At 36.8% G+C, this 18291-nt stretch overlaps 2 pseudogenes across 1 annotated transcript; one reads left to right on the top strand and one right to left on the bottom strand.

Annotated features, from left to right (window-relative positions):
* Window positions 1-210: 210 nt before the first annotated feature.
* Window positions 211-5323, bottom strand: LOC143568665 (TMV resistance protein N-like; annotated as a pseudogene). The gene is made up of 4 exons (XR_013141607.1): window positions 4845-5323; window positions 2648-3749; window positions 2287-2577; window positions 211-2208 (listed from the first exon to the last, which is right to left on the bottom strand). The product of XR_013141607.1 is annotated as a TMV resistance protein N-like (transcript).
* Window positions 5324-13122: 7799 nt separating this feature from the next.
* On the top strand, window positions 13123-13671 carry LOC143568667 (secreted RxLR effector protein 161 pseudogene; annotated as a pseudogene).
* Window positions 13672-18291: the final 4620 nt, after the last annotated feature.

Here is an 18291-nt window from a genome sequence, read left to right as displayed (position 1 = left end):
TCCATTATAGATTATAGTATAATCCAAATCAACCCATTTTCTAATGATTTTGAAATGCATCAATGTCTTGTTCTTGTAGTGAGAAAGATATTCATATATGAAGAAACAAGAATCAACATTTTAACTTCAAGTGAAACTAAATCATTGATGACGATTGACGGACACCCGCATAAAAATTTCAACCATGGCAAATTGAAGAACATTTGCCACTATAGATTCCGAGTCATTATCAGAGGTTTAAAATGTTTTCTATTGCTATAACGAATATTTTCGATTAATGGGAAATATCTTACGAATGTGGAAGATAAAACAACATGAAATAAAGGGGGATAAAAAAAGATGAAATCACCTGAAAGAACAATAACATCATTCATTTAGGTCAGTTTAATGCCTACTGTCATGAAAATTACTCTACGACTACAAATTCAAATCAAAGTAATTGCTGGAACTTTTATCAGTGACGCCACTGCTTATGAGACAGGAGGCGGTGCATCTTGAGATTTCTGTCAAGGATGTAAAACCATACGACTCAAGCCGCCATGTAGACCCAATAATACACACATCTTTAAGCTGAAAAATGCTCTGTGGAAGACGAGTTATGCCTGCACCTACTATATTTAACAATTTCAAACATTCTAAACATCCAAGTTCCTCGGGCAATTTCTCTACTTGAATACAATAGGGAAGATACAAATACTTTAAACACTTCAACTTACAAATGCTGTTTGGAATATCTTGTAAGGATATACATTCCGTTAGGGATAACTCCTCTAAACGCTCTAATCTGCCAAGATCCTTGGGTAACAGCTCAAGAAGCCAACAAGATTTAAGTTGAAGAATTTTCAGATGTTTCAACATACAAATGCTATCTGGAAGATACTTAATCTCTTTCAACCACAAATATAGCTCATTTAGACTCACTAACTGGTACAGATCGTTGGGCACTTCTGGAATACTACCTACCAGTGTAAGCACTCTTAAATGTTGTAAACCACAAATACTTGCTGAAAAAGACTCAAGATTAGTGCAAGCACATAAACCGAAAGAAAGAAGATTCTCAATATTTCCACTCGACGAGGGTAAATGTTCTATATATTTACATTTAAACTGAAACTTTGGCAAATTACTTTTAGGGTGCAGTGGGCATATATCCACGGACTCCGCAGTTAGTGCCAATGTAGCTGCTAAACCAAGACCACCTAACTCATGTCGTCTGTTAACCGGAAAATCTTTAAACCTTTGGCAACCGGTTAAGTTTAAGTAGACCAACTTCTTTAGGAATCCCACTGGAGCGTAAATTTCTTGAAGAAAATAACATCCTCCAAGATCTAAAATCTCAAGATGTGGAGTCATCCCAAGGTTAAGGTTTTTCACGTTAGAATCACCAATGTGGAGAAATTTGAGCTTTAGACATTCGGTGGGCATGTGGAGTTCTTCAAAGTAATTACATGTTCCAAGATTTAATTCCTCGAGATTCCGAGCCATCCCAAGATTAAGGTTTCTCACCTTAGAATCACTAATTGTGAGAATTTTGAGATTTGGACATTCAACCGGCATGCTAAGCTCTTGGAAGTCAATACATCCTTCAAGATTTAATGTCTCAATATGTGAAGTCAGCCTAAGATTTACGTTTCTCAACTTAGAACAATTGAGATTGAGGAGCTTGAGCTTTGGACATTCATCAGGCATATTAAGCTCTATAAGGTCATAACATTCTCCAAGATCTAACTCCTCGAGATATGGAGTCAGCCCAAGATTAAGGTAGGTCAACTTAGAACCACTAAGTTTGAGGAATTTGAGCTTTGGACATTCATCGGGCATATTGAGCTCTACAAGTTCATAACATTCGTTAAGATCTAACTCCTCGAGATATGGAGTCAGCCCAAGTTTAAGTTTTCTCAACTTAGAACCATTGAGTTTGAGAAATTTGAGCTTTGGACATTCATCGGGCATGTTGAGCTCTACAAGTTCACAACAATTGCTAAGATCTAACTCCTCGAGATATGGAGTCAACCCAAAAATAAGTTTGCTCAACTTAGAACCACTGAGTATGAGGAATTTGAGCTTTGAACATTCATCTGGCATGTTTAGCTCTACAAGGTTATAACATTTGCTAAGATCTAACTCCTCGAGATTTGGAGTCAAATCAAGATTAAGGTTGCTCAGTTTTGAAGAATTGAGGTTAAGAAATCTAAGCTTATCAAGAACCTATCATACGGGAAAAAATGGATGTCAATGTGATGAGACAATATGGCAAAACAACCAATAAACCATCAACAATTCTACCTTTCTTTCTCCGCCGTCCCAGAGTTAAGAGATGCCGCTACACTGCATTTCAAGGCAAACTAACTTATTTGCTTGAAATGTTTTAGGTAAACACTGAAAAGGGTAAAAAGACCATAGCAGACATCGTAGAGTATTCGGTAAGTACTGGTCAGCTTCGTTACTTATTAAACCCTTGTGTACATTGTCCACGTAAAGAAATCTAAGCCCCTTCATCTTTCTAAGACCTTTCATGATCGTAGCTGAATGAAGATTTGCATACATCAGTTTTACACTTTTTGTTGCATGAGTACCCTGTAAAGAAAAGTGTGACAAAATTGTTTCTATGACAAATAAAAATGTGTTAAGTTTACGTTAATCTTACCAAGTCATTAACCAATATATCTTCAATTTCCTCTTTAATCCATAGTCGGTTATGTCTATAAGGCTCATCAGGGTGTAAACGACGAACAATATTCATACCCATTTCTTCTAAATGGTCATGCATCTGCAACCTCCCATCATAAGATATAGTTATCAACGATTTCTGCTCAAGAACTCTCAAACCAATTTCAACATGAAATCCACAACTTTCAAGTAATCTGATTGATTTCTTCTCTCCCATACCCTTCAGTATGCATGCAACATCTAGGAATATTTCTTTGTAATCATCCTCTAGACTATCATAGCTTATTTCCAGTTTCTTCAAAGTTTCCTTCAAGGGAATTGTTTTTAGTCTTTTTAGTGCATGTTCCCATTCACTTTCTGATCTATCACAAAGAAATGAACCCAAAACTTTGATTGTTAAGGGAAGTCCAGCAGCATATTTTACAACCTTTCTAGAGAGCTCTTCATACCCTCGGATTGGAATCTCTTTCCCAATTGCATACCTACCGAAGAGGCAAGTTGCTTCCTCATTTGATAATAAACAAACATCATGAATAAAGTTCACTCGGTGTGCCTTCAACACTTGCTCATCTCTTGATGTGATGATGACTTTACTTCCAGGCATAAACCAATTAGGCTCACCTGCTAAGGCCTCAAGCTGGTCTATATGATCCAGATCATCTAGAACAAGGAGAACCTTTCTACTACACATCATCATTTTCAACAATGTTTTCCCGTGAGCAACACTTTTTATGTGAATGCTTTGATCGTTAAACAAGTCTGTATGGACCTGTTTTTGCAATTCCTTCAAACCAGAAAATGAGTCTTTTGAAACTTCTCTGACATTCTCAACAAAGCTTTTACCTTCAAACCAGTCAGATATATGATCAAAAACAGCCTGGGCCAAAGTTGTCTTGCCACCACCTCCCATCCCCTTGATCCCTACCATACAAACATCATCGTAATCAATTTCTAAAGATGACACTACATTCTTTACCCGGACCTCCATGCCTACTAACTTCGCATCAACGCTCGAATTGATAAAATATGGCTTAAGTAATATGTCTTTAACAATTTGTTGGATGAACTTAGCTTCATGTCTGTGTGTTAACATAATTTCTATTATATTACTCACAATCCAACTAATTTCAAATATACATGAAGAGGTAGGTCCCAGCAGAGCCCAGTTGGACCCGCAAGACTCACCTTGAAGAGGGACGTCTGCGCAGAGACCAACTGGATCCGCAGGACTCACCATGCTCAGAGAGATGAAGACCTTACGCGCAGTACGCCAGCTGTTCCCGCAGGAAAAGCCTCCCAATGGTGAAGTAGCCCGCCTGTTCCCGCAGCTGCGGATACAAGCCATCAGGGAAGGCTACCCGCACTAATAGCAAGGCTACACGCACAAGGCACTAACTCTCAAATAATTCAGTAATGTCACCTGAAGAAGGAATGAGCAAGCCGGGAATACTCCCGCCCAAAGCCGGGAATACTCCCGCCCAAATGAGCCAGTCCGTACGCTTCTGGAGGATCTTTTGTACTATACCTGCCAAGGTATGGACAAAAGATCTGACCAAAGCAGCGACAGCTCACTGACAACAGTACGACGAGCTGCACGCTCTAGTACTTAAGGTCACTATCAGCCGCTGCCTACTCACCAACCCTTGTCGTGGCACGTACATAGCCTGCAGTTGGTGGAACAGGAATAGTACACAGCCGGCCATGTCACTATCAGCCGCTACCTACCCACCAACCACCAGCATGGCACGTGCGTAGCCCACAGTTGGTAGAACAGGAATATTATACAGCTGGCTGTACCTGCTTGGAAACCTACCTTCGGCTATAAATACTCCAACACCTTGGAACGGTATCATTATCTTATATCTTCATATATTATCTGATATCTGCTCTAGCTATTTCTCTTAATATACACTTATATTCAAGAGCAATCTAGTCTGATTCTCACGCCGGAGGGTGGTCACAAGGAGGTACCCCCTTCTCAGTGACGAGCTCACGGTGTCTGTTTTGCAGGTCATCAGAAGAATAACCATCTTGCCGGACCTAACCCTCGTGGGAAACATCTATTTAACCCCCAGATTATCCGTAGTCTGCCCGGGGTAACTTAGTGTTTCTTCAATACAACATACCATATTTTTATAAAGTAATAACATAGTGATACAGAATGAAGGAATTACCCATCAACAATGTTCTTCAACTCCCACCCGGCTAGACCCGCTGCTTCTTTGAGAGCATCTCTCCATCTTCCAGCATCCTCTTTCTCTACATGTTTTGCAAAGGCTTCTCCTACTAACCCACTTTGGTTGCGGACTTCAGTGGGTTCAAAGTCATAGAATACCGGGTAAGCAGTCTGCTCATTCCTCCTCCGGCACCCCATAATATTTACAAGCTCATCTAAGCACCATGACGATGATGCATATCTCTTGGAGAATACAATGATGTGAAATCTCGAATCTTGAATGGATCTGATGAGCTGGTCATTGATCTTTTCCCCTTTCTGAATTCTTTCAGCATCTTTGTAGGTTATAATGCCTTTATGCTGTAGAGAATGATAGAGATGATCAACAAAGTTCTTGCGGGTGTCTTCACCCCTAAAACTTATAAAGACATCATATTTGAAAATCTTTTGAATAGATGACGCTGAACTAGATGCCATTGCTTGAATGATCAAATAAAATGAAAAGGATAAAGACTAATAATTCTAAGAAGACAGTTTGAAAAAATGTTTATGATGGGTTCTGCTTTTCATTATAAAAAGGTGTGTAAATACATATAACATCATGAGTTCACTAACGGGTCAGGTGCTAAAAGCTGGTGGAAGGCAGTGGGTTCAGATGGGGGACAGGTTGATTTTTTTAAAACAATAAAAAAAATTTCATTTCATTACAAGTTGCCAATGATGGCGGGTTTAAGTTGGGTATTATATTGTGTAATCTTAATTTTTGTTAAGTTTTTAGCATGAACGGTGGTACTTCAAGCATGTTTTTGTGTTTCAGGTTGTTAAACGCTAATGGTGTTTATTGGAGCTAGTTATGAGCTTACATTGATGTTTCGGGATGATCCACATCAGCACGCGCACATTTCAGAGTTAAACAAGTAAAATACGGGAAAACACCTTGCCTCATGGTTGAAGCCACCCCCCTCGCGCTACGCGAGTGAGCCTGAAGTAAAATCCGACTAGTTTGTCCTTTGCTCTATGCGAAGTACGGGGAGAAGGCCGTCACGCTACGTGACTCTAACACCCCAACATGAAACGAGCCGACGTGTCACGATGTACGAAGGTATAAAGAGGCCGAAGACATAATTCCACTAGATAGCAATCTCCATAAGCATCTTTGTAGGTTATAATGCCTTTCTGCTGTAGAGCATGATAGAGATGATCAACAAAGTTCTTGCGGGTGTCTTCACCCCTAAAACTTATAAAGACATCATACTTAAATCTCTTTTGAATGGATGCCATTGTTGTAAGCTTGAAGGGTCAAATAGAATAGCTTTTTTGTATGATCTGATTCCAAACAAAACTGTAAGAGGTGAATCTGCCTTCAAGAGCACTTACATACTTTGATAGGAAAAAGTGTGCAATAACGTGGAGAAAGTAATGACCTTTTATTTGGTGGAGATAGGATAAGATTCCTCCTGTCTCTCAACAAAATATTACAAAATACAAATAAACAAATTAAAAAATGTACTGTTTGACACACTTCACTAATCACAGTAATCATCCCTTTTGGATTAACGTGGAGAAAGTAATTGCCATTAATTTATGTCTCGACCCACCTCATGATTCATAATTTTTCTATATAATTATTTCAATAAAGTTATGTAATTATAAGGTGAAGATTTATTCATTGCTAAAAAAAGAAAGGTTTAGAAATTAGAAACAAATATGTAAATAGCCGTTTAAATACTGGCGTATATTTTTTTCAAATTTTAAAATATGTAAGTTTTGATGATCTTGAATTCCTTTTTCTTTTTAATGTTGTTTTTTAACAACCAACAAAACCACCATCCGTGTTATGGTAAAAAACCTCTCATAGCAGATATTGCCGGTGACATGGCCCGCCACGGGGAGACTACCACCCATGATCAAACTACTAGCTCAAGCACAACATTTGTTATGAACGAGATTCAAACCGATAACCTTCTCTAGAGAAAATCACTGAGGAATTAAATTCCATTAATAAGAGAAAACATTTTAAATTGATTATCTTCAAGTACATGACTTTTTATGGAAAATACTTCCAATTCAATTTCTTTTTATACATTTGGTTTTCTGCCTCAGAGGTTGAGCATGCCGTACACGGAACCTCTTCAGCTCCCAGGTCCCAAAGCTTCGTTTTTAGTAGGATTGACTTTGCTATTCAAAAGAGGGGGTTACGGCGCAGCTTGTTGCCCGTTTGCCTGCCGCTTTATTGTAATCGCTTTGTATGGAGATTAAACAAATAAATGGCCATTTTAATATTTGATAATTTAACTGACTTATAAATAAATCTAATAGCACAATTCAATTTCAAAGAATAATGCAAGTCGTTAAATGTCTTGTCAAATTGTTTGTTCATACATTGATTATTGAATATTAAGTAACAGCTCAATATAAACAATACAAAGTACCACAAATATTAAACCAGACTACTAATCAAAATATGATAATCCTTAAAGTTTTACATCGCCCATCGAGCATCTACAATGGGGTTTGGATGATGTGGATGATTTCAAACAAAAGGGAGACCTACTTTTTTTGTTGTAGGCTAAAAGTTTGCTTCACAAGTTTGTGACTACAAACTTCATCCTAACATCATAGGTGGCGTGGGGACCTACTCTCACAACCACACACACACACACATATATATATATATATATTTATTGAAAAGATCCAATACACTAATCCTTAACGTACGCGAATCAATCAATGAAATCACATCCAAACATCTCGGAATCGTCAATACATATCCAATCAATCATTTGTTCTCCGAAAAAAACAGTTTTGGATGGTTAATCGATCAATTTTTCACTTTTTTCACGAAGACCGTTTTTTGAGGGTTTGGCTGAGCATTTAAGGTTGTTAGCGTTTTCTGAGCGTTTTAGGTTTTTGCCTTTGTTTTTTGCCTTTAAGCGTCTCGCGTACGTTAATATACATTAAGCATTAGCGTAGCGTAACCGCACCATATATATATATAGGATCAGGATCATGAGAGAACTTTTTTGAAATTGAGAACTTTGAGAACCATTTTGGACCACAAAAAACCAAAAAATAAAAACAAAATCATAATATAAAAAAAAACACAAAAAAGAAAAAAGAAAAAAAACCAAAATTCTTATTTTAACATCCCGGTTTCATTAAAAAAATCACCTCGGTTTAGCAAATTATATACACATATGTATAATATATACATATTTGTACATTTACATGATTTTTTTATACACATGTGTATAATTTAAGATAAATGATACTGTACATATGTGTATATTACGTAACTAAAGATTAAATAAAATTATACATATGTGTATAATACAACGTTTTTTTTATTTTTTTATTTATTTTTATTTATTTTTAGTTTTTTTAATGAAACCGGACAGAAATATAAGAATTTTGGTTTTTTTACTTTTTTATAATTTTTGTTATTTTTTGTTTTATGATTTTTTTAAAGGTTTTTTTAATGGTCCAAAATGGTTCTAAAAGTTCTCAATTTGCAAAGGGTTCTCTTAAGATCTTTACCCTATATATATGTATTATTTTAATATTATATGATGGGTTTGTGAAGGTTTGTTATTGTAGAATAAAGTAGGATTTTTTAGAGAAGTTTGGAATCTGATGTGGCAAATGATGTAGCGGTTTGTAAAGATTCGTTGATTTAGATGCTCTTAGAGTTCTATTGTCTTCCCTGCCACTCAATACTCAACCAGCTTACTAACTTCACAATTTTAGCCACAAACTTTAATTCTTCACAGCCTTTGTTGAAACTCGAACATTTCAAGTTAAATCCTTTTTTATTAATAACCTTTTTAATTATACTTGAATTATTATACAATATTTAAAAAAAGAAACTAGTGCGGTACCGTTTTGACAGCTTCAATCAAGAGCAGCATAATCCCAGTTCTTTGACTTATATATCTCCAAATTGGTCATTATATAAGCTTAGCCTTCGAACAACTGACATTCGTTATGACCAGTCACATAACAGCTCCGTTCTAACTTTTTGTAATCGACCCTGAAAATAAGCTGTGGGTTTCTATTGATTGTACTCCCGCCGTTGACTTTCTTTACATGTTTTGACCAATTACTCAGTTGACTTTCATTGACCCGCTTCAATTTCCACAAATCAATACCTCATCACAGTGTTTGACTTTTAAATTTGACCGCACTCAATCAGATAAAATGTAATACAAACAATACACATTTGTACGTTTATATTGGTACAATCGTTTCACCAACATAATCAAAAACTAAATATTAATATTTTACTAGTTTCCTTACGCTCTTATTACTTGAAATCACTAAGGCTCGAGCAATCCCTTGAACTTCAGTTAACATTTCATTTTTAGAAACCATACCTTGAAATCATAAACGTAATGAAATCACATGAACTCGATGGATTGCTTCGACATTGATTGCCTTAAAGATCTTCGACGAAGTTGTACTTGACTATGAACAGTTTAATGCCTAAGTTCCATTAATATTACTCCACGAATGATGAAGAATGATTCAAAAGTTGAGGATTTTCAGGGATATCTCTAACGTCTTGGTGCTTTGCACATGTTTCTTTTATGTTAATTATTTTGAATAAGTCCTCAACGGTTGTTTGTTGAGTGACCGAGTCTTTAGGTTTGTTTCAAGTCTTTTATGATTTTTTGTTAGCCTATGTGTTCTATAAATAGGCAGTAGCTCTTCTTGTTTTATCAACACCTTGAATTATCAGTTAATAAAATCACTAAAGAGTTCCCTGAGTTCTTTGTTTACTATACTTTATTGATTACATTATAGTGATATAATAGTTCTAATACCAACATTCTGGTATCAGAGCTAGAGTGCATCTCTTGTAATTCATCGTATCTAATTCCCTTCTTTGTCAAATGGCCGAATCATCCGTTCATGGTAATCTTGCTGCATCATATGTACATGTGTTTAAAGGGGAAGGTTATGAACACTGGAGTCTCCGCATGAAAACCATTTTGCGGGCTCGAGAACTATGGGATGTCGTGATCCTGGGTGTTACAGCAATCGGAGATGGTCCACAAGATCATCGAGAGTGAAAGAAGAAGGACGCGCAAGCTATGACTATCATTCAACAAGGTGTTCATGATAGTCTATTCTCAAGAATCGCGGCTGCCGAGTCTGCAAATGACACGTGGGATATTCTACGCATAGAATATCAAGGGGATTCTCAAATTCAATCGATCAAACTTCAAGGTTTAAGAAGAAACTTTGAAAATCTGTCAATGAAAGATGATGAAAACATTGGTGACTACTTTTCTCGTGTCATGAATAATGTAGGACAACAAAGGTCCTATGGTGAAGAGTTGACAGATCAAAAGATAGTGGAGAAGGTACTGAGAGGCATGTCTCCAAAATTTGATTATGTGATACCCTTAATTGAAGTGGTATATGATTTAGCTGAAGTTACTGCTGTCAAACTGATGGGGCTACTTCAGTCACAAGAAGAAAGAATAAATAGTAGGACAGTTGTTGATCCTAAAAGACAAGATGAACAAGTGCTGCAAGTTATCCAAGAACAGAATAACTTCCAAAGAGGAAGAGGTCGTGGGAGAGGATCCCTTTACAGAAGTTAAGTGCCCCAATGTTACTGCTGCAAAAAATTCGGTCACTTTAAGAAGGACTGCTGGTATAATGATGAAGTACAAGTGAACATAGCAGAAAATGAAGATGATGGAGAAGTGCATGTTCAAGAAGATGAACAACACTTGTTGCTAGCTGCTACCACTCCTCAAGAACTACTATCAAATGACCCTATGATGTTAATGGCTAATGGCTCTAATTTTAGTAAACATAATCACTTATGGTTTATTGGTTCTAGATGCTCTAATCATATGACGGGGTCCAAAGATAGATTTATAGATCTGGATGAATCCTTCAAGCTAGATGTAAGTCTGGGTGATAGAAAGAAGTTGGCGGTAGAAGGAAAGGGAACCGTTAAGATCAGAACCGGAAACAATGGTTTTAAACTTCTCAGTCAAGTATACTATGCTCCTAAATTGGAGTATAATTTTCATAGTTTTGGTCAACTTATGAAGAAAGTGTACAATCTGCTATTTGATAATGGAAAGTGTATCATTAAGCACAAAGAGAATGGTAAAACCTTGCTGGAAATCACTGTGGCTACAAACAACATGTTTGTGTTTGATGCCACAAGTTTAATCTCTGTTCAAAACTCAAAGGTAACCAAGGAAGAAGTTGAAGCTCACAAATGGCATTGTAGGTATGGCCATCTCCATTTGGAAGACCTTAAACAACTGCACAACAAGAGGATGGTAAAGGGGCTGCCCAATATTACTACTTCAATTACTTGTGAAGCATGTATTCTAGGCAAACAAACAAGAAAGCCATTCCAGTCAACATCTTGGCGTGCTAAAACCAAACTTGGACTGATTCATACGGATCTATGCGGACCTATGCAAATTCCAAGTTTAGGTAATAGCCTCTACTATCTACTCTTTATTGATGACTTAACTCGCATGTGTTGGGTTTATTTTATAACTAACAAGAATTAGGCATATGTCAAGTTTAAATCTTTTAAAGTTATGGTTGAGAAAGAAAGTGGTAGGGAAATCAAAGTGTTGAGATCGAATAGGGGAGGTGAGTTTTGTTCTCAGGAGTTCAACAACTTCTGTGAATCAGCAGGTATCAAACGGGAACTCACTATACCCTATACACCTCAACACAATGGTGTGGTAGAAAGAAAAAAATGCACTATCATGAATCTAGCCAGGAGTATGTTGAAGGAGAAGGAATTGCCAAATTTTCTACGGGCAGAAGCAGTGTCTACGGCAGTATACATTATAAACAGGTCACCCACTAAAGCATTAGTGAATCAAACACCTCTTGAAGCCTGGTCAGATACTAAACCCATTGTATCTCGTTTTAAAGTTTTTGGATGCATAGCTTATGGGTTGGTTCCTTCTCAAACAAGAAGGAAACTGGACAGTAAGTCTGAGAAAAATATCTTTGTTGGATATTCAACTCAGAGTTACGGCTTCAGATTATATAATCTAGAAACAAAAACTATTTCAACTAAAAGGATGTCGATTTTTTGGAAGATACAAAATTGGAAGATACAAAATGGGTCTGGAACTCTTAAATCACCGAATAAGGAATATGTCTTTATTGATCCCTTTCCCCTAGAGCCAGAACTTACGAACTCCTCAACCATTAATCTTGAGACACCACAGCCTACACCCTCTAGCCCTCAGCCTACACTCACTACTCAATCACCTAACAACTCTAGACCTCAGCCTACAGTCACTACTCAATCACCTATCAATTACAACTCACCTACCCACTCACATGAACCTTCACTATCACCAAACCCAATCACTTATCCCTCTAATAGCTTATCTTGTCCATCTAAAAGAACAAGTAAACCACCGGCATGGCTAAAAGATTATTATACAGGTGATTCATCAGAAAATGAAGAAGACCCTGCTACATGTCAATTTGCTTTTAGTGTAGCTGACCCTATTCACTATGATCAAGCATCAAAAGTTAAAGAATGGAGAGAAGCTATGATAGCCGAGATACAAGCCATTGAGAAGAACAACACGTGGGAGTTGATGTCATTACCACCTGGTAAAAATCTGGTTGGAGTTAAGTGGTTGTTTAAGACCAAACCAGGACCTGATAGTAAAGGAGTAAGGTTCAAGGCCAGGTTGGTAGAAAAAGGCTACTCTCAAAAGCATGGCATCGACTATCAAGAAATATTTGCTCCTGTGGCCAGGTTTGAAACAATTAGAATCAGACTTGCTGTAGCGGCTCAGTTGGGTTGGACACTCATCAACTTGATGTTAAATCTGCATTCCTTAATGGAGATTTAACTGAAGATATATATGTTGCTCAACCTGAGGGTTTTGTGGTTCAAGAAAAAGCAAATTGGGTGTATAAGTTGAACAAGGCATTGTATGGATTAAAGCAGGCACCTAGAGCCTGGAATGATAAAATAGATGCTTATTTTGTTGAGCATGGTTATGAAAGAAGCTTGAATAAGCCGTCTCTTTATGTTAAGAGAAATCCTACTGGTAGTGTTATCTATGTATGCTTATATGTGACATTATTTGTACATCTTCATGTGATACTATGATTAACGAGTTCAAGCAAGGTATGAAACAAGCATTTGAAATGACTGATGTGGGTCTATTGAAGTTTTTTCTGGGGTTAGAAGTAAAGCAGAGTAGAAATGGAATTTTTCTAAGTCAAGAAAAGTATGCAAAGGCAAGTTCGGAGTGATGAACAACAAGGAAGAGTTAACTCCCATGAATTATAATGAAAAACTTCAGCTTGATGACGGGGCAGATAAGGTGAATGAAGAACAATTCAGAAGTTTGGTAGGAGGGTTGCTGTATCTGACCCATTCTAGGCCTGATTTAGCTTTTGCTGTAAGTAGGGCTTCAAGGTTTATGCAAAGTCCGTCTAAGATTCACATGGGAGCAGCCAAAAGTATCTTGAAGTATGTGGCCAGTACAATAAAGTATGGAATTTGGTATGAAAGAAGGCAAGAAATAGAGTTAGTTGGATATAGTGACAGTGACTGGGCAAGTTGTGTTGATGACCGAAAAAGTCTATCAGCATATGTCTTCTCCTTGGGTACCGGTGTTGTGTCATGGAGATCAAAGAAGCAAATAACAGTAGCCTTATTAAGTACAGAAGCTGAATACATCTCAGCTACTGGTGCTACTTGTCAGGCTATTTGGATAAGAAGAATTCTTGAAGATCTTGGTTATAAGCAGACAAAACCTACGGTGTTATACTGTGACAACAAGTCTTCAATTAATTAGTCAAAGAATCCAGTTATAGATGGGAGGACAAGACACATTGATATTAAATATCATTTTATTAGACAAATGATTCAAGAGGAGAAGATAAGGTTGAAGTTTTGCAGCACACATGAGCAAGCTGCTGATGTCCTAACTAAGTCGCTGTCCAGAGAAAGGTTTGTTTACTCTAGGCATGAACTGGGAGTTATCCAAAATTCAAGTCAAAGTACGATAATTAATAGAATACCTGCTTGGGATGGGAATACATTGTTTGGATGTTGGGACGTTTATTGGCAGTGGCATTATATGGTTGTTGCGGTTGTTGGAGTTGACGGTAGTGCTCTGAATGATCCAACGCGCGGTAAGTTTAATTGTATCATCAATATTTAATTAATACATATTCTTGGATCGTATCACTCTCCTCCACTCCTCATATTGCTTCATTACATATGGGTTTTGGTTTACTACTGGAATTAGGCTATTGACCCGTGTATGAAACTGGTGAAAATATATAAATCGTCTAACATAACACATATAATTTTATATGACAAAATAATTTGTAGTATATAATTGGGGACGACAACATGATATTTGTTATTTATGTAACTCAGAGACACAAATAAATGTAATGTAAAATCAAAGAAACATGAAAAACCTATAAAAACATATATATTTCACAAATAAATGTTGTAATAAATACTGCAAATACATAATATAGAATTTAAGAACTTAACATAAGAAATTACATTGTCAAAAAGATCACCGAAACTTATCATGTCGGTCGTCCTTACGAAGCACCATGCCGAAAAATATGTACACGTTATATAAAAATTATGTAAATGAATTTTGGCAAATTGGTTATGTATCTATAATGGACCCAAATAATGTTGTCGATTGTACTAAGGAAAGTGAACTTTTTTTTAGTGAACTAATGCGGTGTTAATATCTTTAGAAATAATATATTTCTAAAAATTCATAACTTTGAAATTTTAGTAGTTAGTATTCATCACATTCACTTAAATAAACTGTAATAAAGACAATCTTGAGCTATCGAAATAAAGCTCAAAACAATCCAAGCTCGTGCTCTTGCTTGTTAAGCGAGCCAAGCACGGGCTTTACTCGTTTACTCCCTTGTATTTGAGGGGCATAATGGTCAATTCGGTTCAGACATATAGTCAGACATAGAGCTTACGGTGATGGAATAGGCGGAGTATACACCATGATCGGCTATATTATCTGTCCAAGAACCAAAATAACACCATATGCACCGTTCGCAACAAGACAATGAGAATATGCATCCGGTGTTAAACGTGTACAACACCAAACCAGATTGAATGCTCCTAGAATATTGGAGAATATATAATATAATAATTAGTTTATTATTATAAGATAAGTTAGTCTTATTTTATTTAATCCTATTTGTTTTGAATTCAAATTGCGTATTTGAGTTAGTATATGATTAGTCATGTATGGGTTCTATATAAGCCATACATTGTATCAGAATTATTTAGTTTTTCTCGTTAGTCGTTTTCTTAATAAAAGAGTCGATCATGTCTTGATCAAATCTCGTGTTCGTGTTCTTGATTCACCAGCTCAAATTTTAACAAGTGGTATCAAAGCCTAGGGCTCCTACCGGTAAGCATTTTGAAGATCAGGGCAACCTCCACCGGCTGGTGTGTCCGTCGGTGGAGGGCAGGCGTGAAAGCAAGGCAATATCGTTGTGTTCTTAATTCCACGTTTTGCAACATGGTTTATATTTATAAATTGAATAATAAGTGATCTACTTAATTCTTATTGGTACAGAAGTGGTAGACTTCAATTTTGAATCTTTGAATTGAGTTTCTTGAAGCCTCCAAGTTTTCTGTTTGAAACCTAGAACAACTAGGTCTGTGTGAAGCCGAAGTTGTGATCGGAGTCTTGGTCCTGTGTGGAACCGGGGAGGAAGAAGCAAGTGAACGAGCAGTGAAGAAGACCGGGCAGTCGTGAACCCGAGCAATGTGTGATTGTGGTAGTTGAAGCCAAATTTAAGAAAACTAATTTGGAAGCAGGCGAGTAGGTTGCTGATATAATTAAGCAACCGTGTTACTTGGTGAAACTCTTATTTAGGGTGTAAACAAGACTTGGTCACAATAGCATGAGGACCCGGGGTTATGATCGTGAACGAGTCGCGACCTGTTTTTCGGGTTAGTGATTGAACCGATCGAAGTTGAAGGAAGCAAAGGTCGGCTGCTTTAGTTCGTTTAAAACAGAGAATCTGATCGAAGGTGTATCTGTGTTCCGATCGCGGTGAGTTTCCTATCAAACTGATTGCGGTGAGTTGATGGTCGAACGATGGGGTGCCAGTGCTCCGATTGTCGTAATTTTCCGATCAACCGTGTCCAGGTTTAGTGGCGAACAAGTGATGGTGAGGTAGTTACAAGATGGTTCGGGTCTGCCGGTATAAGGGAGTGAAACCAGGTTGTGGGTCAACTTAGTTTTTGTGTTCATCGAGTTAAAAGTCTCAGTGATGATGTGCCATCACCGTGTGTCGGGATGGGTAAATCTTCGTGTGTCGAACATTAATGACGTGCCATGATAGTGTGTCGGGATGGTTAGATCGTCGTGTGTCGGGATGATTAAATTTCCATGTGTCGGAGTAGTTTAGTAGGCTGAAACCGGGGGGGTCAAGTGGTACCAAGTACTAGTGGTTTTGTGCTGCCAATTAGGACCACAAATAGGAGAACATGTTCGGTAAGATCGGGACGTGTGATATCGGGGTTGATTCGACGTGTATGAACCGTGTATTCATAGGAGAGCATCAAAGATGATCAAGGCATGCGATAAGGCTGTTTGGAGGTGAGTTGAATATGTCCTAGATCTTATGTAGATTAAGGAAAACCGACCGAGACCCAACTTCGTGTGAAGACGTGTGACGAGTCCAAAGAGATACGAGTATTGCGGGATGCAAAGGACCTTAGAAGAACAAGTATGAATCTAGAGGGAGTGTTGGAATTAAACACTTTAGTCGAAGCTGGAAGACGTGACCTGTTGTGTTGAGTCGCAAGTTGTTACGAGTCGAGGCGCTTCGTGTGTGTGTCACGGCTAGAAGAAGTTTGGTGTTGAGAGGGAGTGTTAAACGTGTACAACACCAAACCGGATTGAATGCTCCTAGAATATTGGAGAATATATAATATAATAATTAGTTTATTATTAGGAGATAAGTTAGTCTTATTTTATTTAATCTTATTTGTTTTGGATTCAAATTGCGTATTTGAGTTAGTATAGGATTAGTCATGTATGGGTTCTATATAAGCCATACATTGTATCAGAATTATTATGTTTTTCTCATTAATCGTTTTCTTAATAAAAGAGTCGATCGTGTGTTGATCAAACCTTGTGTTCGTGTTCTTGATTCACCCGTTCAAAGTTTAACATCCGGTGCCACCCCTTTTGACGAAAGTTGTGAAATGACAATTAACCCCTGCAGGCCAAACCCAAATATCCCATCAAATGCTCAATATATGGCCAAATATCCGGTTTGCCTCATATTACATCTTTTCATAAGTCAAGAAAGTTTTCACAACATATTTTAAAACACATAAACGAATAATAACAAAATTGTTCGTTTATGAGGGGTATCAACTCGCCATAGATGCTGAAGCATTAGTTTAGATATAAATGACACTATAGAATTTAGATAAAAATTAACACGTTATTTAGATAAAAACTATTGATTATTTGTTTTAGTAATTAAGCCAGCTTTTTCGGTGGTTTTAAAATGTAGTACGTTAATTTAACGTACAACACAGATTATATACGAAACCCATTTATTTCCGTAACTCTTTTGTGGTAAATCACAAGATCCACGAAACCCATTTAATTTTTTGTATAACGAAAGTCTCCAAAATATTTCTTATAGATTATTTAAAAAAAAAATAATCATATCACTATTCCTTTAAAATGTTTGTTTACATAGCGTACGCAGATCTAATGTAGAATTTATTAATTTAATATATTTTTTTCTTTTAATTTGTGGCCCGTGCTACCTGGTCCTTAACTTTCTTGGCGAAGTACATTTTTAGTGTAATTTTTTTAGCTCACGCTACCCCTCAAATTTTCTTCTAGAATGTCTCTATTTAATAGATAAGTTACATTATTTATCTATGTTTAATATTTTATGTTTTACAACATTAAAAAAGTAAATGGTTCATCGTTCATCAGTTTTAGCTTGTTTAAAGAATGAAAATTTAACTGCCCAATCAGTTTTCAAGCACTTTATTTTTTTTTATTTTTTGTGTCTATGAACCTATAAAAACTAAGCTAGCTAGGCAATGACATCTTTTTTCACATATCTAAGGTTGATACTTCTGTAGTGTGTTGAGTTAGAAGCCATAGCAGGTCGTGTCCGAGTTAACCAAATAAATTGCCATTTTCGTGTTGACCTATTATTTACATTGCTTAATTTTGTGTCATGTTCGGTTTTATCGCTTAATTCCTGTACCTGTTTTCTGACATCTTGTAAACGACCAAAATTTTGTGACAATTTAATTTTAGAAATCCATACCCTACTTCTTTAGCTTCGATGTAAATCTAATTAAACGTTCAATTTTCACACTAACAATACAAATTTGTGTACACTGGTACCAGTAATTAAAATTTAAA

Source organism: Bidens hawaiensis, unplaced genomic scaffold (genome assembly GCF_021521415.1).
Source record: "Bidens hawaiensis isolate Kalapana, Puna unplaced genomic scaffold, B.hawaiensis_p1.1 tig00024041_1, whole genome shotgun sequence".
NCBI lineage: Eukaryota > Viridiplantae > Streptophyta > Magnoliopsida > Asterales > Asteraceae > Bidens > Bidens hawaiensis.
Note: the sequence above shows the minus strand (reverse complement) of the source record. Positions and strands in the feature narration are given on the sequence as shown.